At 38.8% G+C, this 23,508-nt stretch overlaps 1 protein-coding gene and 2 long non-coding RNA genes across 6 annotated transcripts in view; all 3 read left to right on the top strand.

Moving 5' to 3' along the window:
• SLC25A21 (solute carrier family 25 member 21) overlaps positions 1–23,508 on the top strand; it is a 300,979-nt gene that overhangs the window by 113,356 nt on the left and 164,115 nt on the right. The window lies entirely within an intron of this gene.
• Positions 2–5,066, top strand: LOC307204395. The gene is made up of 2 exons (XR_013833675.1): positions 2–337; positions 4,036–5,066. It is a non-coding gene; the product is annotated as an uncharacterized lncRNA (long non-coding RNA).
• Positions 5,110–7,823, top strand: LOC307204434. Its single transcript, XR_013833691.1, has 3 exons — positions 5,110–5,190; positions 6,532–6,633; positions 7,687–7,823. It is a non-coding gene; the product is annotated as an uncharacterized lncRNA (long non-coding RNA).

A 23,508-nucleotide genomic window follows, 5' to 3' on the forward strand; every position in this document is an offset into this window, starting at 1 on the left:
TATTATTATTATGGTTAGTAGCTAAGCTGACTTTGAAACTTCTAAAAGCATATAGAATAACTTGATGTGCAAATGAAATCTTCCAAAATCAGAACTGGCAGCTATAATTTTCATGGGCATCTGTCAAATAAACCTGAGTTCCCAACCCAAAAAATAATTTGTTCAGGTTTATTTTGCTTATGAGTACTTCTAAGGTGGCCATGAGTCCTGTATTTGAAAGGTTATCCATTGCAGATTTAAAGTTAAAGAACCTTTTGAAGGGAGAATTGTTGCCCATTGACAGTTGACATCTAGACAGCAGCATATGGGTCAACAGGCCACAGCCTTTCCTATTATGGTGAGATGTGTTTCTATTTGAATTAATAGTATTGTTATTTTTATAAATTTGCATCCAAATTCTTATCTGCATTTTTATTTTTGCAAATCTGTGTCACCATTTGTCTTCTTTTGATGTTCTACTTCCTCTTTTTATGATACCACCCTAATAAATTTTCATTCGACTTCTGAACCTATATATTTAATGGTCAATTAATATCAGCTACTAGACTATTTCTTGATTATTAAATTATTGGATAAGTGGTTTACATAAAAACAATGACATACAATAAAATTTCCTTAATAAATAGATAAAACAAACACAACTGTACAAATAAAACTGAGTGGTGTACAAATAAAAAAATTAAAAATTAAGAGTCAAAGTCAATGAGAGCATGGTAAACATAGAAGTCTCTGCCTCACAAATAAGCTATAATAAAGTTTTTCTGGTGATAATTGGAAGTGTGTAACAATCAAGTTCCATTATTAGCACCTCAGAAGCCAACCAATACACACACACACACACACACACACCAGTTCTATGTGCTGTCATCTTTTGAAATTGCTCAAGGGCAATTAAGCTTAACAATTCTCATAACTATGTCAAGGGAACCCCTGGATTTGTCTAGCAGGCATGTGCTAGGACATTCTATGAATAAATATTACACACACATATATACACACAGAGAGAGTTACTAGGAAATCAAAATGCGGTCATGAGCCTGAATCTCTTAGCAGCCATAGAAAGGTTGGTTCTCTTCCAAATTCTGTGAATCAAACTGCAGGGGTCCGTTTTGTGAAGAGAGCCCTTCAGGATTCACACAGCTGTAGAGGGAAAGCAAGTATCTAATCCAGCTGAAACAATTCCAAACTCCAACAAAGCCAGTCAAGCCACAAAACTGTTGTTTTCTGTTTTTAATATTCATGAGTTGTATTGATTACATGAAAAACGGTTTCCTTCTTCTGCCTCTGCTTAACTCATGGGGTAACTATTAATAGGGATCCTGTCTTTGTTTGCATCTAGTAAGTATACCCAGGAGTAACAAGATGAAACACAATAGCCTACCTTTGACCTTATTTCCTTAAAAAAACCCAAAAGAAGAATAATGAAAATATGCTTATTATTATACATAGGAGGCTGTAATGGTATGGGGAAATTAGGCGTATTCCGTGTGGTTGTCTGGATCCAGTGCCTAAAAACCAAACCAATAGTTACTGACTGCAACATCCAAACTGTTGGGGATCTGATATCCATTTTCTAGGCTCTGGTAACATCCAAGGTAGATTACTGGAATGAGTGCTACATGGGAGTGCCCAGGAAGACCAGAATACATCAGACCATCCCCCGACCTAAACTAGTTCGTTCAAGAAAATCCCCAAACTCAGTTCCATGGGTGACTCTGGGTCATCTCTCTGCGGTAGCTTATCTTAAAGTTTTAAGTGTCTATATGCTTATCACATTTATACATTTTAAATTTATTGTTGTACATTGTTTTTAATGTTTGTTTTCCTTCTGGGATTGTACCCCCAAGTGTGTTTTATAAGCTGGTCTCTGACCGTAATAAATTATCTATCTATCTATCTATCTATCTATCTATCTATCTATCTATCTATCTATCTATCATCTATCTATCTACCATCAATGAGACTGCTAACTGGGAGAAGCCAGGGACAGGATCTGTATCAGAGGAATAAGATCTCAGTTTGCACATAGATACTCTTGCTTCAGTGTGATGGAAGGTGCTGGGAGTTAACACTGGTCTGTTACCCTAGCATTTGCTCTGTGCTTCATTTGCCATATAAAGCGTTCCTCTTTCCAAAGTCATTAGCACAGAGGTATTCCCATTTACTGATGTAGTGGTTAAGAGCGGTAGTCTCGTAATCTGGTGAACCGGGTTCGATTCCCCGCTCCTCCACATGCAGCTGCTGGGTGACCTTGGGCTAGTCACACTTATCTGAAGTCTCTCAGCCTCACTCACCTCACAGAGTGTTTGTTGTGGGGGAGGAAGGGAAAGGAGAATGTTAGCCGCTTTGAGACTCCTTCGGGTAGTGATAAAGCGGGATATCAAATCCAAACTCAAACTGCTGCTGCTGTGGTGCAGGGAGCAGAGTCTATTAGCAGTGTTGGAGCAACAAAATCAAGGGTCCTCGGTCCTCAGGTCCTGGCATGAAGAGCTTTGAACTCAATTGTAGGATTGAGCTTCTGGTGCTTTTTGCGCACTCTCCCTCTTAATTGCACGGCAGGGTTTTTGGTTCACCTATGCGAGTAACGTTTTAGTTTGGTTTCTATGTTCACATAGTCTTACAGTGCATGTACTATGAATCTCTGCTAGCCATTGAGCAGGGCTGGAAAAGATTTACATGTGTCTGAACTAGCAGAGAGAAGTGCATAAATTCACATAGTAATTCTCATAGTTCTCATGCTCGGTATGAGCTTAATTCAGTTCTGTGACATTTGGAAAAGTTTGTCTAGTATTAATACTTGGGTTGTTGTTTTTTAAGTAGGGGGTTATTCTGACAGATACTGTTGAAATAAAAACTTGAAAGAATGCACCTCAGATTTTACAGGTGCACGAACATTCATTTGTAATGACTAATAGATCTTTTTCTTAAAGGCTGACCTAATGTTGAAAGGAATGTTTTGTTTACATATGGTGCTTTCGTTTATTGACAAGTACCAAAATGTATGACCAAATCGGGATTTTGTACAGCATTTTTTATTTTTTCTGGAATCGTTTTCTTTATCTCCCCGACCACCAGCAGGTTGATACAGATTACTGTATTTCCAAAGGAAATAATATTCCTTAAAAGGCAGAATAATGCAGAATAAAGTTGATTTTTAAACAAAAACCAATATAACTCATGTATTGCAGTAAGACATATCTAATATAATATGCTATGATATTGTGATTAATTTCTGAAAAATAATGAACGAGCACTTACTGTCATCATTAATGTCACATGTCTCCTGGGTAGGCTTTATTGACATAGTGTCAAAAAATGCTGAATGCCAGATGGAGTGGCAAGCAATAGGGAGAGGGATGTCAGCTGGAGTGCACAGCTGGACTGATGTCATCACTCAGCACCAAATGCACAGCTGGTTGTAAATTGGGCATGAAGGGTTCAGAGGGAGAAGGAAAGACTAGGCAGATCAGCAGTAGCAATGGCCGCATCAGATCTTTGTGTTGTGCCAAGGATGTTCAATGTGTTTCTTTTTTGCCACTGGACAAACCTGAAAGCAATGCAAACAAGGAGATTGCTTTCTATTATCCTCCTTAGAAGTAAATGTTCAAAATAGCCCCACACAGTAAACGTACTGTTCAAAATTATATTTTGTGAGGTCTTTAGCTTCATTGGTTCCAGGCTTGATTGTGCCTTGTACAAGACTCGTAATCTGGTGAACCGGGTTCGTGTCCCCGCTCCTCCACATGTAGCTGCTGGGTGACCTTGGGCTAGTCACACTTCTCTGAAGTCTCTCAGCCTCACTCACCTCACAGAGTGTTTGCTGTGGGGAAGGAAGGGAAAGGAGAATACTAGCCGCTTTGAGACTCCTTAGGGTAGTGATAAAGCAGGATATCAAATCCAAATCCAAACTCTTTATCCATGAACCTTCTTAGTTTGGCCCATGGTTGCTGCTTGCCCCACTTCTTTTGCCTCTTCTTTCCTATCATCTGTCTTAAATTTCTTCCAAATTCTGTCTGTCTGCTTGCTCCTTACCAGACCGTCCTGGTCGTCCTAGACCAGATCTTGCCAAATTTACCGGAGTGAATCAACAGACATTATTCACACACAGGCTAAGTGACACTTAGCAAACCAACAAGGTGCAATAAACAGGTCCCCCTTCAAAATGAACGAGACAATTATTTGTCCGGAAGAGCTGATGATAAATATGCATATCATTATAATTTATCTTCATTATCATGATCAAAATACTTTGATTTGGACCCTTGTATTGCATGCTTAAATTAAAACAAAGTTCAGTCATCTGTGCTTAAATGCGAATGGATCCATCAGTGTGCAAGGTAATATATCTTCTACAAGTCACCTTAAGTTTATGTAGCAAATTGAAGGGGGGGTGATATACATCTAGGTGCTTGACTCTTTTATGGCACATACATTAAAAACATCATCAGGTGTGTTGGGGGAGGTGTTCTGGAAAACTCTATGTCATCATGCATTTTAGAGCAGACATGGTAAATCTATTCATCATGAAACGAAGACCACCACTGTGTTTGCAGAGCAGAAAGCCAGGCTTTCTTTTCTGGATAATAAATGATCACAGTGCTGGAAGTGAGTCAGACTGGCCAGAAGACAAACTATCTTTCATTCCAGTCTTCTGGATTCACCTGTACATATTCAGGTGCTCAGCAGAAATGGGTTTTGTCTTCAAGGCTGAAAGACCCTTTAGTTTAATTTAGGGGCATTTCACTGGACTTCCCCAAGAAAGTAAAATAAATTTTCTAGTGGTTGCAAGTTGTAAAAAGCTGTTAAAATACACAGGTTCTGCCTCATTTCCAGTGAAATGCTGCGACTTAAGAACACTCGTTTATTGTTACACACTACGCTCCCAGACTGTCCAGGTAGATGAAATTGGATACCCTTTCGTATTTCTTTAAGCATTTCATTATCATTTACGGGTTGTTTTGCAGGACAGGGAGGGGGAACCCAAAACCAAAGCCCTGGGAGAGAAGTACAATCTAACTTTCAGCAATGTGCAGCTGAATGCATTAAGAGAAAGAAAGAAAGAGAGAGAGAGAGAGAAAGAAAGAAAGAAAGAAAGAAAGAAAGGACTCCATTTGACCTTTGACTCAGGAGAGCCCTTCTGGTTTTCTGTTGCTACGGAAACAAGTTTCCTTAATGGCAGCCCCATCAGAGGTGAGATGAGTAAAATAAGCTGTTATATAATGAAACATGAAGAGACATATATGAAGTATTAAAAGCTTGACTGGGCAAGTCAGCCTGTGTCAACAGTGCATTAAAAACATCTATCATAGTCCGACTTCAGCTCTTATGCCCAGACTGTGATACCCCGACTGCACATTAGGTATGTAGTAAGAAGAGAAAAGTCTAGCCCTCCATCACTAACCTGTTACAGTAGTTTGAATTATGGTTGTGCATGTAGAAGAGCTGTCTGTGGGATAGAGTGGGCAGACTTGACTATGACTAGATCCATTCTTTTCATTGTTACAGAATATTTTAGGAACAGGAAGACCTTCTTTTGACTATCATTCATTTTCTTTCACTAAATATGTAAATAAGGCTGTAAAGATGGTGACCACCTTGGCTATTTTTTACATAAGTTTTTTTTTTTAAAAAAATGCAACAACCCCATGATTCATGTAGAAGGCTCAGGGCATAATTGAAAACTTTATCACACAGTGGATTAGACACTGGGTTCAGTCAAAGTGTTGATACTGGTATGCAAGATCTCATGCAACCTGGAGGCCACATTCTTGAAGGAGAACCTCCCACAATACATTCTTAAGATCTGGAAGGCAGACCCTGCTTGTGGTGCAAAGCTCGTGAGGTGCTGGTACAAGGCAGGGACTTCTCAGTGGCAGCCCCCCAACTATGGAACTCCCTCTTGATTGATACTTGGTTGTCTCCCACATTGCATCAACTTAGAACATATTTATTTCACCAGATCTGTGGTAATTGGGGGCTCATTTTAACATAAAAAGTTTATCGTCAGCCACATTGTGTTACTCTTCCCTGGGCAATTTTAAATTTGTGACAATTATATTAGGTTTTAAGGAGGAAGGGCATGGTAGAAGAGCAGTCAATCAATACCCTCTATGATCCCACTCAATTTCTTCAGTCTGTGGAAATGGCACTGTTACAAGTGGCACATTAAAAAAATATTTGTTCCACTCTTGTGGTAAACTGGTGTTTTAGCTTGGCAGCCTTGGAACTCCCTGCTGATTGGCATCAGGTAGTTGCCTTTGCTGTCCTCTTTGGTGCCTGCTTAAAATGTTTTTGTTTTAGGCAAGCCTATCCAGACACTCTTTTTAATCTACTGTTGATTTTCATTATCTTTTTAATTACTTGTTTTTATTGAAAATTTTAATATTTCTTGTAAACTGCATATGTTTTGTGTAAATATATTCTCAACAGGTATGAATATTTCCATGTTTTATTATTATTATTATTACAGTTATATTTTTATTAAAGATTTCTTAGTTTACAAAAATACGTGCCTTGTCTCTCTTTTTCAAGTTGCATTTTCTACAGATCAGTTTCATTTGTTGTGAGACATTAGTGTTGCATACAGTATTAGGATAGGAAGAAAAAAGAGGGAAAGAAGGGGAGCAGGGCATGGTGAATGGAGTGGGGTCGGGTGGCAATGCTTCTATTCTTCTACTTAGTGTATATGTGTGGGGTTTTTTGTCAGTGTCACTTGTATGGGTTCTCTTACTATTTGCTTGTTGTTGCCATGTTTATTATTAGCATAAAAATGAGATCACACATTTATTTTATATCCCTGGTAAAGATTTTTAGCTGGTCTGCCATTGCTGGAGGGCTTGGATTTTTTTCCCCCCAGCAGGGCCCAAACCCAACCTCAGGAGCCCTGATTCTGAGAATGACCTGGAGGTCACATTTGGTCTCTGAGGCAGAGGCTACTGCTAGTTTACCGTGATCATGCCCATGGGCATAACCAGGATTTTTGTTAAGGGAGGCAGGACTTTGTTGGGGTGCAAAACCGCCATGATTGGTCAATTAATTAAGATTTCTCTTGCTTTATATGATGGGGGGGGGCAGCTGACCCTCCGTGCCCTGTCTTGCTACGCCCATGATCATGCCTTCAACTGTGTGGGCAAAAATAAAAATGCAATGTGTTAATATGCTTATAAAGTTGATTACACAAGATAGTTGTATCAATAAGAATCATAGAATTGCAGAGAGAAGAAACATAAGCATGCCCATTTCCATGCATATATCCAGACTCCGTGGAATCTTAATACAAAATTACATATGTTGATAGCAGAAAAACCAGGGTAAATCAGTTCATGGGATTACAGTTTCATTGCTCTATCTGAAATACATTCAATGTCTCTATGATTACTTATATGAATGGAATTCAACTTACTTTGTGTTTCTTGTTACAATAGTTTTTTTGCAATCAGCTTTATAAACATATTAGTCCACTGCATTTTTTCCACATAGTTTCAGTTATCCTTCTTTTTCCCCACCAATTATTCTTTGGGGAACCTGGTCCCCCCCCCCCCACCTCTGCTGTTTTCTATTACTTGTGTGGAGTATACAGTTGAGCAACATAACAGTTTGCACACATGTAGAATGGGTTCAGTGCCACTTCAAAACAGACACCATTTATTTATTTTAACTACTGTGTGTGCTTCATTTTCTTTTCAGCACAGTTGAGACTGACTACAGACTTTCTCTGATTCCCGTAGTCTTCATCTTGAAAAATCAGCTACATCCTTATGAAGGAATGAAAATTACACATAATTCCATTCCCCCCTTCAAATAAAGTCCAGCGCATTAAGTCACAGCTGTCTCAGGTGCTGTAACTTCCAATTGTGTTACTACCATTAATCCCCCAAGATCATTCTAGGTCTCATTAACCTTGGCAGTCTGGAATGCTAACCACCACTATCAAGTACAAATTAGTTTTCATTGCACATATGCTATTTCCAGTCAACCAAGCTATTTAAGATATTACAAAGTAACCCAACTCTGTTAAATTCTCTTGTGTATAGTGGACAAATTGTATGGATAGGATAATTAATAATGAATAGATATATATTTTGGAGGGAAGACTCTTTCTGTCTCTCTCCCCCTCCCTCTGTCTTCACTTCAAGGGAGTAAGGCAAAGAACGGAGACATAAAGTATATGTCAGTCTGGAACTAGTATAGTTTATTCTGTTCTAGTTTATTGATACTAATTTAAATCCTAGGGAAATTTTTCTTGTTCGTGGACATGTGAAGCTCATCTCCCATACTAGTGTGGCAGGGGAGAGAGATGGAACTTTTTAGCTGTTTAGTTATGTCTCCCAAAACTGTAGCTAACAGATTCATTTAATTATTTGATAGTGTTGCATACTATAGATTTGGGTGAAAACAAGGAACCGCAAGGGAGACAACAGGACAGCACTGTAGCATTGTATCCTTGAGTTATTCCTAAGGCATTTCAGCCATTACTGAGCCCCGAGTAGGCCATTTAACATGGCACACAGTGGGATATGGAAGGTTTTGCCTCATCTACCCTCCCACTCTGCGCATACAGCCTTAATTGTCAATTGGGGCATTCAACCATACCCATCAACTGCCCCATTTTAAACAGAATGTCCCGGAAACACAGAAGCTGATCCCAGCTTCTGTTTGATTCCCAGATGTCCCATTGTTTTGGCTGGTACTCTGGCACAAGTCCTCATGCCAGAGTGCTGGACCAAAAGACTCTCACTTTGGTACTCATGAGCAGGGGCACATGATCCAGAGTGCCAAAGGTCTAGTACTCAAGCATGGCCTACTCACAAGCCCCAGGACACCTAAAGGCCCAGCACTCTGGCATGACTCTCTGAGGAGCCCAGAACGCTGGTGCCAAAATCTCACACTCTCTCACCCTGCTTGGTGTGGGGGCTGTGATCTTGTACAGCGCTCAAAAATGTGTGTTTTTGGATGATGTGACTCACCTGGGAGTGACTTCAAGTACATTTTCCCGATTTCAAGTAGGAAAATGTTGATTGGTATGCGTTCAGCATGACACACTGACAATGCCTCACTCATATGACCCTCTCCACCAAAAAGATCTAACAAGTGAGAACTATTTACATAGGGATTTTGCCGCATACCCCCTTCAAGAAGTAATCAAGTCATGGGCTGCCCGGAACCCAGTCAGGGTGAAACCCAGGGTGAAAACAAGGTACTGGCAGAGCAGCCCAAACTTTGGCTGCGCAAGGGGCAGAGACACCGCCACACCTGCAGCCCTGTTCCTCATACCAGGGTGAAAGGCAGGGAACAAGCCAAAGCTTTCTACAGTTGGTGTAAATATTGGGCAAAGTCATCAAGTGACTGCAGTGGGGCCAACTTGGGACCCAACCAAACCCGGTCCAGCTCAGTCCCTTTTGTCCCCAGAACACCCTATTTTTGGGATTTCCCTGGGCTGCTGTTCGTGAGAAGCCTTATAGTACTAGGTAAAAGGTAAAGGACCCCTGGACGGTTAAGTCCAGTCAAAGGCGACTATGAGGTGTGGCGCTCATCTTGCTTTCAGGCCGAGGGAGCCGGCGTTTGTCCATAGACAGCTTTCCGGGTCATGTGGCCAGCATGACTAAACTGCTTCTGGTGCAACGGAACACCGTTATGGAAACCAGAGCACATAGAAACGCTGTTTACCTTCCAGCCACAGTGATACCTATTTATCTACTTGCACTGGCGCGCTTTCAAGCTGCTAGGTTAGGAGGAGCTGGGACAGAGCAATGGAAGCTCACCCCATCGTGGGGATTCGAACTGCAAACCTTCTGATCGGCAAGTCCAAGAGGCTCAGTGGTTTTTAGACCATGGCGCCACCTACGTCCCGCTAATCTTTCCTTATAGTACTACTTCATGGGCAGAGATTGGTGGAGCTTTCTGGGCTCTGCCGAGGCAGACCTTTAACTTGTCAAAAACTCCCACAACTACCAGTGTGATGGATTAGGGATTTGGATTGCAACCTAAAACAGGTTTAAGTTTCCCCATATATCCCCAGTCACAGATTACTCTGCACACTATCATAACTAAGTATACATTTAAGGCAGAAGTGAAAGGGACAGGGAATCAGTTCCAATTCAGTCATTTCTTCCCAGAGTAAACTAGTGGAGCTTTGCAAAGGAAAGCTATTGCCCAGACAGGTATAAAGGAGATTGCGGTTAGGACAAAATAGCTACTATTAATACTACATATTTACTTCATGTTATTCCCTAGAGGAAATATACATTCTTTAATGTTTTGCAATAAAGGATGAATAACTGAAATGTATATTCAAGTTGAAATTGTCAGCTAATGTAACAGCAGTGCAGTCACTGTGGTTTGGCCATCATAAATTTCCTCTTGCAGTTTAACTGCTTCTATACAGACATTAATTTGACATGCAGTATATTTTGGACTTTCTCAAAGAGTAGTAAGTTGCAGAAATAAAATACTAGGTAGATTACTTCTACTACCTTTATCCACTAGGTGACAGTACAACCCTTTTACCTTTTTTTCTTAGAAAAAGGTAATGGAAAAGAAAAAGGTAACTTAAACAAAAACCTGCTGAATGTGTGCTGTCCAGTTGAATAAATATTATGTAATATGTGTATGGAAATTATCTTTAGCTTTCGTATTACTATGAGGAAATATTTATCTTGATTGAAACATCTGGGTGATTCAGACAGTAGACCTTTAAAACAAAACTATACACTTTTCTGCTCTTTTCAAAAAGACCTTTTTACCAGGGCAGGTTATTGTAGAGCAATAGCAAAATAATAGATAATGGAAGTTAATAATGGAAATGAACTATACTTAAGGTAAGAAATATGGAATGTTTGTACTTTGAAGTTAGCTCATGTAAAGGTAAATAATTACAATTCTTTATCCTAAGGATAGTAATGTATGAAATTAGCATTGCAAACAAAACAAATGTGTTATCTTTTAATCTTTAAACATTGTTTCAACATCTGCTTTTTACTGTACTTAGCACATTACTGGAATGGTTTATTTATCAAAAAGAACTCCTTTGTTTGAAATGTAGTTTATTCTCAGCATGCTTAATCAGAAATCTCACTGAGTTCAACAGGCTTACTTGCCTGTATATTTTCCCATGAATTTATAATTTGATATATTGTGAAAGAAAACTATACAGTTTGTTTGGGGTTCAAACGATCACAAATGTCTGCAAAATAAATAATTCACAGTATTTGTTCATAAAAATCTTACCTGTTTAAATGTTTGGAGGCTCACACTTATTACCACTTACAAATAGAGTTGTTCTGTATAATGCATCGTGTTGCATATACTTTGAGAATATTAGATAAGGTATTCCTTAGAATATAGCTTAACATATTTATTGTTTATACAAAACTGCATAATGTTAATATTTCAAATATTAAAAACAGGAATATGAATAGCAGCAAAATTAAGACAGGAGTTGGATATTGTGACTATAAATACTCAATTCTAATTAAATCAACTTTCTAAATGAAGCACAGTATGCACTTGCACATTTTATCACGACAGGTGAATTTCTGTTTGCTTTTCTTTCAAAAAGGCATTTTTTGGGGTAGCAATTAGAAGATTGATATATTATTTACACTCCATATGGAAAGCATGCAAGACTGTCAAAAAAGTTAGCCCATTTTTTTTTTGTTGGTTCCTGAGCACAAGAATTTATATTGTTGAAACACATGGAATATTATAGACACCCACTTTAAACTGATTCCCTTGTACCACGACTGCAAGGGAATCCATGGATGGCAGCTGGACCTTTTCTCACCTGGACCTGTTACTCTTTCTGGTCCTCTCACATCCACCACATAGGATACCTGCATCGTAAGTTCATCACTAACAGCTCTAATTGCACTGATCATCTGTTGGTAGCATTGCATGGGACTGACAAGTTCCTTTTTTGCCCCAGTAGATGATTAGTGGTTTGGAAGGGGACAGTTTCACAAACCAGAGCTGATGCACAGCTCACTGGCTGATGCAAGAATTTCCGGACTGAAACACAATGTATTTCACTCTTTCTAAGAAGTGTGGTTCTCTCTGTCTCCCTTCTTAGGCTTGTGGGCAAAAGACTGCATGCATGCGCACATTTATACTTGTGTTCAGTGCATAACACAACACTTTATTTCACTTCTAGTCCTCATTCCAAGAAAAATTAAGAGTGTTTTGTTCACGTGAGAGGCGGTTATAGCCTTTATTTATCTCCCTTAAACAAGAAAGGTAGCAAACCAGGTAAATGTGAATTCTGGTGATAGAGTGAGAGAAAGCACCACACTGAAAAAAATAGATAAAAGAATGTAAAATGGCTGAACAATAGTCAGTGTCATCCTAAAGGATGTTTACCTGGAAGTAAGGTAATTGATGATAGGAAGCTAACAACTTTACACAACTTGTAGTTTGAAGAGGAAAATTATCTGCCTGTTATGTTTATAAAAGCTATTTGAAAAGACTGTAATTTGAAGTGTGTGTGATGATTCAGGTGGAGCAGGGATACTGTACTTTAGAATCAGCACTATTATAACTGTACTTTAGAATTGGTGTTGTTAATATCAATACTAGAAACCTCTGTTTTTAGATGTAACTGAATCTAGTACTTTTTTTTGGGGGGGGAGATTAATATCATTCGTATGGTCTCCTCTTGGCAATGAATTTATAGTTCTCACTTGGAATTTATAGTTCTCACTTTTATAAAAAGGAAAAGAGAAATTTTGAATGACTGTAACTTCAAGCTTTTTTTCAAGTGATAATATATGTCACTTCCTGATAATTATACATGGCAACTAAACTGGGGGTATCTGAATGCAAGAAAATTACCACATTGACAACATTTTCAGGAAATGAGCATTTCAGAAAGAAGCATGCCATCAGTTTCTGTAGAATTCTTCTCCATGATTAGCAGAATGTTCTCTATCATGAAAATGGCTTGCATAAACAGAGCACACTATTTTGTAAGAAGTTTGGCCAGTTTATTATCTCCAGATTCCCTTTCTGCTACATAGAGACAAGTGCATATAAAATAATGTTTACTCAGCCTCAGTCTTTCAGCAAGCTTCTCATAAACTGTGGATACGATGGCTCCCTGCATTATGGTTATCTAGAGTTTTTCTTATGTTTGCTCCAGCGATTTATAAACTGCATTCAGAACCCACATCAATTGGTGGGGAAGCTGAATGTCATTTTACCCTCATTTACTGAGCAATTCCTGCTCAGAAGCCAAGTAAATGCTGACATTTTCTTTTTATTGTTAGGGTAGTATTTATGATGTGTTGGATCACAAGGATGATTTTCCATTGAGGCATATATTATAAAAAATATTATGGGCTCAAGCATCACTGCTAATTTTGCATATTCTAATTTCATGTGATTAATATAACACTCATGAAGATAATGCTGGAAGGAAAGTTATCAAACAGCAGCTGGTAGGCATAAGGCCCCTCCCCATATTTTAAAGATGAAATATTTCCTTTCAATAAGAACTTTGTGAAGAAAATGATGCGTAGAAATTACAAAGTTGATAAGAGGAAGGAAGCTCAGGACTTCTCCCACTCCCCCCCCTTTTTTTTTTGAGGTGCACAGTTTTGAACTTTAGCTTGGTCTTGAGCAGGGGTCAGCAACCTTTTTCAGCCGTGGGCCAGTCCACCATCCCTCAGACCATGTGGTGGGCCGGACTATATTTTGAAGAAAAAAATATGAAAGAATTCCTATGCCCCACAAATAACCCAGAGATACATTTTAAATAAAAGCACACATTCTACTCATGTAAAAACACCAGGCAGGACCCCACAAATAACCCAGAGAAGCATTTTAAATAAAAGGACACATTGTACTCATGTAAAAACACACTGATTCCCGGACCGTCCACGGGCTGGATTGAGAAGGCAATTGGGCCGCATCCGGCCCCCGGGCCTTAGGTTGCCTACCCCTGATCTTGAGGATTAGAAGCTCACTTTTATAATAAATGGTTGAATATTCAGGTTTCCACATATTTACATGTATACACAGTCAAACCATCCCAGGATGTGCAAAAGTTTGTCATGTATCACAGCTCACTCAAAAGTTACATTTTGTCTAGCCCTGAATTATACAAAGCGATGAAATGTGTGTGAGAGAGAAAAGAATATTTAAAGTTCAGGGGAGATTGGGTTAAATAGTGAAATGCCCAAGGTTTATACACACACACACACAGCCCGTTCTGGAAGTAAATTGATTTGTGTTCTTTTCACTAACCTCTGCACTCCAGAGGTAACAAACAGATCAGGGATATGGTAACTTTTCAATAACTGAAGCTTCTGTGCCCCCGCCCCCAGTGATCCAAGAACAAGTTGCTATTTTGAAACGTTGAGAGAGAGAGAGAGAGAGAGAGAGAGAGAGAGAGAGAGAGAGAGTAGACAAGGAATGTCCACAGACAACTCCATGGCTCTATAAACATGCACTTTATTTGCAGGTGAGGGAGAGAAAAAAATGAATCAAGTGTCCAGGTGCAAAACACATACAGAAGACAGGGTGTGAAAATGTACGCCAACTGCCCCAGAATAACCACAGTGTTTTATTGGGTACGCAATGAAACAGCCGCTGGTTTTCAGCAAGGCCCTGCAAATAAATAAATAAATAAATATGGAAAGAGGTGGTCAATACAGAGAATTAACAGCACTCCTGTCTGCCTCTCCAGGATTAGATTTCTTTATGGCTCTAAATGTAAGGGTCCATTCATTCATTTTCTGCATTCCTTTTCTTGCCAGCCTTGACTTCCGATTATATTCATTTGCTGAGATGAATTAGCTGTATCTTTGGGAAATGTTCAGATTGTCTCCAACAGCTTTCTAAATGCTCACTCCATATCTACTTTGTACACATAAGGCAGATCGTTATGGACTGTGAGTGATAGCTACCTTCTTCCACTAGAGAGTACTGACTGAAAATTCGAGATAAATTTGTGGATAAACAGTTCAAATCATTAGCTGCAATGCCCTAGGTACAAGTATAGAAGAACTGGACTAGACTGCATCAAAAACATTTCTTTTCCTATTTAAACTCTTTTAACAATGTCTAGTTTAGCCATGAAAAACATTATCTATTTTCCCATGGTTTCCTTTTACACTGCACTGGGAATTTTTTATTTCATAAGGGGCCAACTTCCACTGACCTCAGTAAAACAGGACCAGGCCAGGAGTACAATCACGATTAGGTTGCTTTTCAATCATTTGGTAAAATAACGATTAGGCTGCAGAATTTCAGAATAAAGCTTTGTTTCTTTCCATTGGGTATTTTTAATGTGGCAGCAAAATATTAATTTTTGGTATAGAAAAGTGAGAAAATGGGAAACGAAACCAAAGGGGAAAAAGACATACATGGCATGAGAGACATTAAGGGGGAAAAGAAACACCTAAGGAATTTTCTGTTTCAGAGTGGTTTTTTTTATAGAAAAGATACCAATTAATGTAATGCATATCTTTTGCAAATGAAAAACCATATTCATTCCATTTGTTAATTTGTATTTGCTAGGTCACTTTAAAAGTTACAAATTAGTTATGAGCAGGAATGAACTGTCAACATAATATTGTGAGGTACAATAATCTGCAAAACGATTTGGAAACATCACAAAAATAAATAAACAATGGCAGAAGGTATTCTTAAATTCTTTAGAAGCAGAGAGACTTTTCTTTTCTTATCAAATTACAGAATGGGTAATGACTGCTTACTACATACAGTTTTGCTTGAATAATTTTTGTAATCCACATGAAAATTTAGTTCTGGAGACTAAAGTTAATTTAGGAATTAATAACTTTGATTGACTTACAATGCTATCCTATATGTGTCTACTGCATATATGTGTCTACTGAAAAATATGGCTCATTAAATAGAATGATACTTAATTCTGAGCAGATATGAATGGAAATTTTTCACACTTGCATTTTTTCAGTTAATGTGAAAAGTTGAGTTTATATGCTTTGATGTCAGGGCTGGAAAAATACACTTGAAAGCTAGATGCTCATGCTGTGGTATTAGGTAATTCTATAGAACTAGTTTATGATTTTTATCTGAAATGAACTATTTTAATACTATTAATGTAGATATGGTGAACAGAACCACCATCCAAAGCACACTTACTTAGATATGATTTCCATTGCAATCAGCTGAACACCCAGTTTTTCAAAACCTTTCATATTCCAAATGCTTCCTTTAGGAATAACCCTAAAAAGGGTAGGTGTTTAGTTATGAAGATTAAAAGTTTTGGAGTTTTCTTTGTCACAGAATTGGCAGCGACAAAGGTGCAATGAGACCACAATAATCATAAAATCAGCTTAAGAGTAATTGTATGTATTCTTTAACCTTAATTATTTTATCTTTTTTCAAGGTTTTGTACTCATGTCTATGAGGCAGCTTTTGTTTAAACAAAATGACACATTATGTTCAGATATATACAGTACATGACAGTAATTCAAAGGACTTGCGATCATTAATTGGGCTTATTGTCATCGCTGAATCTTCAAGCTAACTTGAAAGTCCCTGCATACAGTGTATTTCCAAAATCCACTGCTCGGATGAGGCCGACATTTTATGGGTCAATTTGTGTGCCTGATTTAAAGGCCACAGAAGTAACAAGAGAACTGAAAACATCAGGAGAGGCAGAAGAAGTTTTGTTAAAGGGAGCATTCCAATCCATTTAGCAGCTTCACAAGTCCTAATGAGATGATAACTCATCGAGTCAAGCGTATTTGTTACTTTCAGGAAGTGCACCTCACGTAAATGAAGGGATTATTTGAGGAAGGATCATAGAAGGGTGGGGACTGTTTGTGATTCAGCTTGGAAAAGGCAGGCACAGATTTACTTTGGTGTTCAGTAACCCACCAGTATTCGGTTCCCTCTGGTGTAGCTATCTGGTCTTTATCTGGTGTGATTCATGGGTTGTGAACTGAGAAGATGGAAGACACTTTAGAAAAGGATTCTTTGTTCAAGCAGATAAAACATACTTTGTACAAAGACTGTACTTTTTGCTGAATTTAAGAGACAAAGTATAAATGAGTCGGGTAATTAGTTTGAAATATTTCTACTTGTTTATTATGTTACTGTACTGTGAATCAAAACTCTTATTACTGAATTCATTTAATAGTATATTTATTATATCATTGCACAGGAAGATCTACATTAAGGTTATCCCATTTTATCCTCTAAACCCTGTGAGGTAGGGGAGACTGAGAGACCCATGACCATCTGCAGAGTGAATAAGCAGCTTGGGGGGGGGATTAGATTAGAGAAAGGAGCTAGAGAAAAGTTCAGATCATGCCATTCCTGATCTTCTCTGGATCTGCTAATTATAAAAAAGAAAAAGAAAATCAAAGATTTGCGTGATGTCTAGTTTGGCCCCTTGTGAGAACAGAAAAGGCTGCATAAAATAGTTCATTTAAAAATAATTATATGGTTATCTCCATATCAGATTCAAGATAGCTATCTATGAGCAAAGTTTGACACATGGAAAGAGTGCCTCCTATCTATTAATGGAAGGGTGACAGTGAGGAGTCTTACGAATTCTACCCTACAGCCCCTAAAACTATGCCGTGGACATTAGGGGAGACCTTCAGGAACAGTATGGAATGGAGGGAAGGGTTCATGGGAGGGGGCAAAAATCCCCTCTCCCTTCAACAGCAAAATCCTCTGCTGGATTGAAGGCCATTTTGTTCATTAAATATGTCCTTTGGAGAATAGCAGGACACATTTTGATCCAATCTGATATGCTTTGCTTGCTAATTTCCATTTTGTCTGGCAAATGGAACAGAGACTAATGGTTTGGCCAAGGTTACCAGGAAGCTGTCATGGTTGGAAAGATTGTCAGACTGGGCTAACACTGGCACTGTACTTCCGCCAAAATCCAGAAAAAAGTTCATACCTTACTCTGCACATCTGGTAGCACCTTAAGACATTTTGCTTTACATGGTGTACAGCAACCTTTTTGCTGAACTCATGGCACTTTGTCAGATAATGTGGGGGTGCTGATACTTAAAGAAAAGCTATTGTTTTCCAAATTTGTTTTATTATTTCAGAAAAAAAGCCCTTCAGTCCGGGGGGGGGGGCGGGCGGACCTGTGACCCTCCAGATGCTTTAGGGCTCATAACTTTCATCAGCCCAGGCCAGAACGGTCAACAGTGAGGGATTATGGGAGTTCCCTGTCTCTGCTGTAATTCTGCATTAGATGAATGTATGCATCTAAAATATCATTACACAAATTGTATAGCTGTAGTCGAGAAGAGGTAACAGCCACACAAGTACTTCAATGAAGCTTGCTGCTTTAGAAAAATAGTTATTTCTAAAACCTATGCCATAATTATTATTGCAGGGTGTTTTTATTTTGTTCTGTTGTTTTAGTATTCAGTGTGCTAAATGTTTTGTCAGATATTTAAATATTTGGCTCCCCCAAATAATAAAGTCTAATCTGAGTGGAGATCATTATAAATTATAATGGTGATTTCAAGTCAATATTTATTATTTTTCCATGAAATGTCAACCTGATTTGGAAGATTTGCCTCCCCCCCCCCAATCAGAATTATTCAAAGAGCTTTTATTTAATTTCATTAAACTCCTGCGGGTAGTGAAGCTACCAGGTGATGATGCAGGACAGAACCTTCTTTGTAGTGGCACCCCATTGGTGCAATGCTGTCTAACACTGTTACCATTTTTTGGCTAGATCAAGACACATTTATATGCCCATACATTTTAAAGGTTCAGGGAGTTGTTTAAGCTGCCTGTTGGTGAATGTTGTTAATTTTTAGCTGCCTTTATTTGTTTTGACGAAGTGTTTTCGAATTGACTATTGTAGGGTGTGTTTATTTTTTACCTTCTGTACCTTGTCTGGTATTTGTACCAGGGTGTGGTACTGAAAGGCAAGTTATAGTTTTTGTTTTTTTAATAAATAAATCCTGGTCCTAAATTTAAAAACGGAAGTGTGGAGAGGAGGTAAAAAGAAAGACTAATATTTGGAGGGTAATTAAATTGCTTTCACTCCCCCCTCCCCCCAAAAAAATACTTGAAAGCCTTTTCACCATTTTTTGCATAGATCCTGCTAGTTTACTGAACTGACCCCTTTGCTCAAAAAGAGTTAATTTTGTTTGTGGTTAATTCATTATTTACTCGATCCCTCTCTGGGCAGGAAACCGTGGGATCTTTTTCATCAGTCATTTTTACTTCCTGCAGATAAACTCTTGTTCAAGCAGCTTAGAAAATTATTCAACTTCCCTCCCAGAACAATTTTTAATCAGGAAAAGGGGTACTTTTCAGAACATGCATTTTATTTGCACAAGGCATGGTCTGATGGATTAACCAGATGTAGAGAAATTGACATTAGTACTTAACTGAGCAGTTCGGTATTCTCCACTGGGTTCCACATTAAGAGACCAAATAAAAATGGCAATTAAGCAGTTGTGAATGAATGACTCTGCAGCAGATTTTCGACATACATTTCTCTAGCCATTGGGCATGTCCCCTAGAACATGAGATGTTCTTCTGGCTGGATATTATAATATTACTGAGTGACTGTTTACTAAGTGGCAATTTAAATCATTTGGTAAGTCTGCCCTTTCAGAAGAGAATTTCATTACACACAGGTCCAGGTAAGCAGGGGGAACAGAATGTTCTAGACAACCACCTTACTGAATGGCTGCGTGCATGCTGCATTAACTTCACATTGAGTGCCTCTATGATAAGTGATACATTACACTCACCAGCTATTCAATTTGCACTGCCTTAAATCCACACCAATGACACTATCTTATGCTGTTTTATCCAGAGTTACTGTCAATAACAACCAGTTCTCAGGCTCTGGCTTGGGTCTAAATAAGTTTATAACCCACATAATCCCAGCAACTGTAATGGCCTTTTGTAATGAGTCATATGTGTCATAAAATTTCACCCATCATGAAAAGAGTAGCAATTTTCAATCTGCTTACAACGGCAAATAAACCAGGCATGCCAGCATCTATAGTGTTTTCATAAGTTGCTCTGGGGTTTCTTTTGGTCTTGTTTTATATTCTATACACTTTCTTGTGGAATGATTGTGCAATACTAATAATCAATAGGGGATGCAGGTGGCGCTGTGGGTTAAAGCCTCAGCGCCTAGGGCTTGCCGATCGAAAGGTCGGCGGTTCGAATCCCTGCGGCGGGGTGCGCTCCCGCTGCTCGGTCCCAGCGCCTGCCAACCTAGCAGTTCGAAAGCACTTCCGGGTGCAAGTAGATAAATAGGGACCGCTTACCAGCGGGAAGGTAAACGGCGTTTCCGTGTGCGGCTCTGGCTTGCCAGAGCAGTGATGTCACGCTGGCCACGTGACCCGGAAGTGTCTCCGGACAGCGCTGGCCCCTGGCCTCTTAAGTGAGATGGGCGCACAACCCCAGAGTCTGTCAAGACTGGCCCGTACGGGCAGGGGTACCTTTACCTTTACCTAATAATCAATAAAAACTACCTTGCTAGGTTAGATGGGCTTCTTCTGTCCTCAGTTGGTCTATCTTACGTTTTTGATTAACCCAAAGAGGGAAGGGAAAGAAGCCTACATATTGTCAAAGTGGAATTGTTAGGGCAGAACAGAACTCTACATGCATGTAATTAAACCCCCCGATGTTGTTGGATTTCAGCTCCCATCAGCCCCAGGTAGCACGGTCAATAATTAGGGATGATGGGAGTTCTGGTCCTTCAAGTTCAAGAGGGCACCACGTTGACTACCTTGTCCTAGAAATCAACAACAACTTTGGAGGAAGTAATTTGATGCGGACACACTTCCGCCTGCAACTTCCCTCTCAGCTGCTTTATTCACCATACAGGGTTCCAGACATCTGTTTACCTGACACATCTGGAACTCTGCAGGGCAGGGAAGCAATTGAGGAGAGTTTCATGGGGAAAGCAGTAGGTGCCACACCCTTTCTGCTTCAAATCACCCTCTCCTGAAATGGTTCCGCCTAGAAGTAGAAGCTGTCAGGCTTTTATTGCAAACGTTAACATGTAACATGTAGTTCTGCCCCAAATTCAATCATGAAACTGCAATGCATTTTAAAATGCCCAGTTAAACACAAAAATAAAGCATCTATCCTTGATAAGTATAGGGAAGCAGAATGTCCACAAGTAAGTCGGTAGCCAGATTTATTTTATTTTAAGACTAGGGGTCACATCAGACTTCTTGCAAATGTTTGAATCAACTTTTTCCAAATAATTGAATAGGCTTTTAGTAATATTTGATAGCAGCCTATTCTTATTTTGTTTACATTTAACTTTTTTAATCCCTAGTTTCCCAGTTACCAACTGGGAAATAACTGAGGGTTCACCTTTCCTTCCACCATTTTTATTATTGCTGTTATTATAGTGGTTGCTTCAATGTATATTCTACCTTTCCACAGTGCTTGTACTCAAGGCAGCTGAGCCATATCTTTATTATCTTAAAGATTATGAAGAGGGAAATGTACCGTTAGATTATTAGTGCCTTGATATTATCTTCTTAAATGGACTCAGGGGTGGGGGTGAAATAACTGACCCACTGTCTTTCTCTTTCTCTTTTTATACAGATGGGCTTCATTAGTTCATCTTGTCAGGTTTACCAAGCGAGTGTTGATAAATTGCTCTCCTTCCTCGCGTCAAAGAAGGAGAGCAATTTCAAAAGTCTCCATGTTGTTTTACACTTAAAAGCCGAATCTGAAAAGGGACCTTTTACAATTCCACTCACAGAGAATGTTTAAGAGTGTTTTCCATTAGTTATTTTAAAAGGTAGTTAAAGGCATATGACAAAGTATTAGGTTGTTTTCACAACTGTTTTTATATCTGCTTACTTTAAATGGTTGACTATAAATTCTGCTTTTTAACAACTGGCATTCAGTTGTCTTGGATGCTATAAAATTACACACTGCAGACACCTTGTTTTTTTTTGGGGGGGGGGAGATGTATTTTTAAATTATAAGTCACTTGCTTTGTCTCCAGAATAAATTCTCTTTAATCTTTATCAATTTCTGCGACTACTGATATCTTTTCTAATAATGTGGTCCTACGGGTATAATCACTGTGAGAAGGGATTTATCCATAGTGTGATACTTCCATTAGCTCCAGCCCAGTGCCAGCAGTCAAAGAGGTATCCATGCCACAACTCTCTTGTGTTGGATTAATGCAATAGCGCTGCCTCTGTGTAGCATAAAGTCACACATTTTAGTGTACAAATGTTTCGGTAATGCCCTCAGCCTAGCTGCTTTTTGAAGTTTTACCATCACATGGGTACAATGAGGTACCATGGGGCAGCATAGAACACCAAGTCTTTTTTCCTTCTTCTTTTTTTGCAAAATGGGCATGGGTTTTGTTACTAGTCGAACTACAAACCATGTCAAAAAAAAACTGGTCCAGCTACCTTTTAAAAAAACCAAAAACTTCATTCTGACCCAGATGCTAGAATAATGTCTGTGTAAAAAGTAAGAAATTTGGCTCAGTTACCAACAGAAAATAAATAAATAAATAAATAAATAAATAAATAAATAAATAAATAAATAAAGATGTTTTGAATAATTGTCAAGAATGATATTTCCATTTTACATTCATGCATAAACAGTACAGCTGATGCATCCACACTGTGGCACCATCTTTGACACACCACGACACTTGTTGTCAATGTGTGTGGTTCTTTCACATATACTGCCACATAGTGTATGGTTCTGCCACATGGCTAATCATGCACCCACCCACTAATGCACAAGAGAGATGTCAGGGCCAAGTATCTGCTTGCCGAACAATATAGTACTGTGACAGGTGCAGAATCTGCTCTCATGCCCTCTTCCCTGTGTGTCCTGTGTCCCTTGATCTGCCCCAGGCTCCACTCCCTGGCCCAGCCAAGTTGCCAGAATTTTTAAGCTAAAAAATATGGCAAGCCTAAATACAACGGAAATCACATGTGCTATCCAATAGATGCCCTTGATACTGATTCAGCCTGAAATTAAAATAGCAGTACAGTACAACACTGGAACATGTGCCATTGCATTTCACATGATTCTGTGTTATTATCACCATGTGCTGGCCCATTTGCGGTTTTGGAAACGGCAAAAGAATTAAAAAGAGATGTAATTGTGTGGTGACACCCTCATTACTTTTGTACTGTTATGCAACTGCTTAAAATTATAAAAATCAACGGCCACACAGTTTCTTTGGATATTGGAACTTAAAGGTCTAAAGTTTATAAAACACAAATGAATGCAATCTGAAATTATGCTCACGTTTAGTTTCTATAGTTAGTCTGGACAAATATCTCAGATATCAAGGTTCTGTCAATGTGACAAATGTAAACACTAATGATTATCATTTGATTTTGTATATTACATAGCTATTTGCAGCTTCCCAGAAATATACCCCCATATTAGACTTTCTGTTTTTAAAGATGAGGAGCTACGGTTTCAAGACAGAGATTTGCACAAGGCCTCTCTCTTTGCTTCGGCTGAGGGTCGTGCTCTATTTCAGTCCCCAATGAAAAAGTTCATATTTTCTCTAGAATT

This window comes from Podarcis cretensis (assembly GCF_951804945.1).
Source record: "Podarcis cretensis genome assembly, chromosome: 1".
Classification (NCBI taxonomy): Eukaryota; Metazoa; Chordata; class Lepidosauria; order Squamata; family Lacertidae; genus Podarcis; species Podarcis cretensis.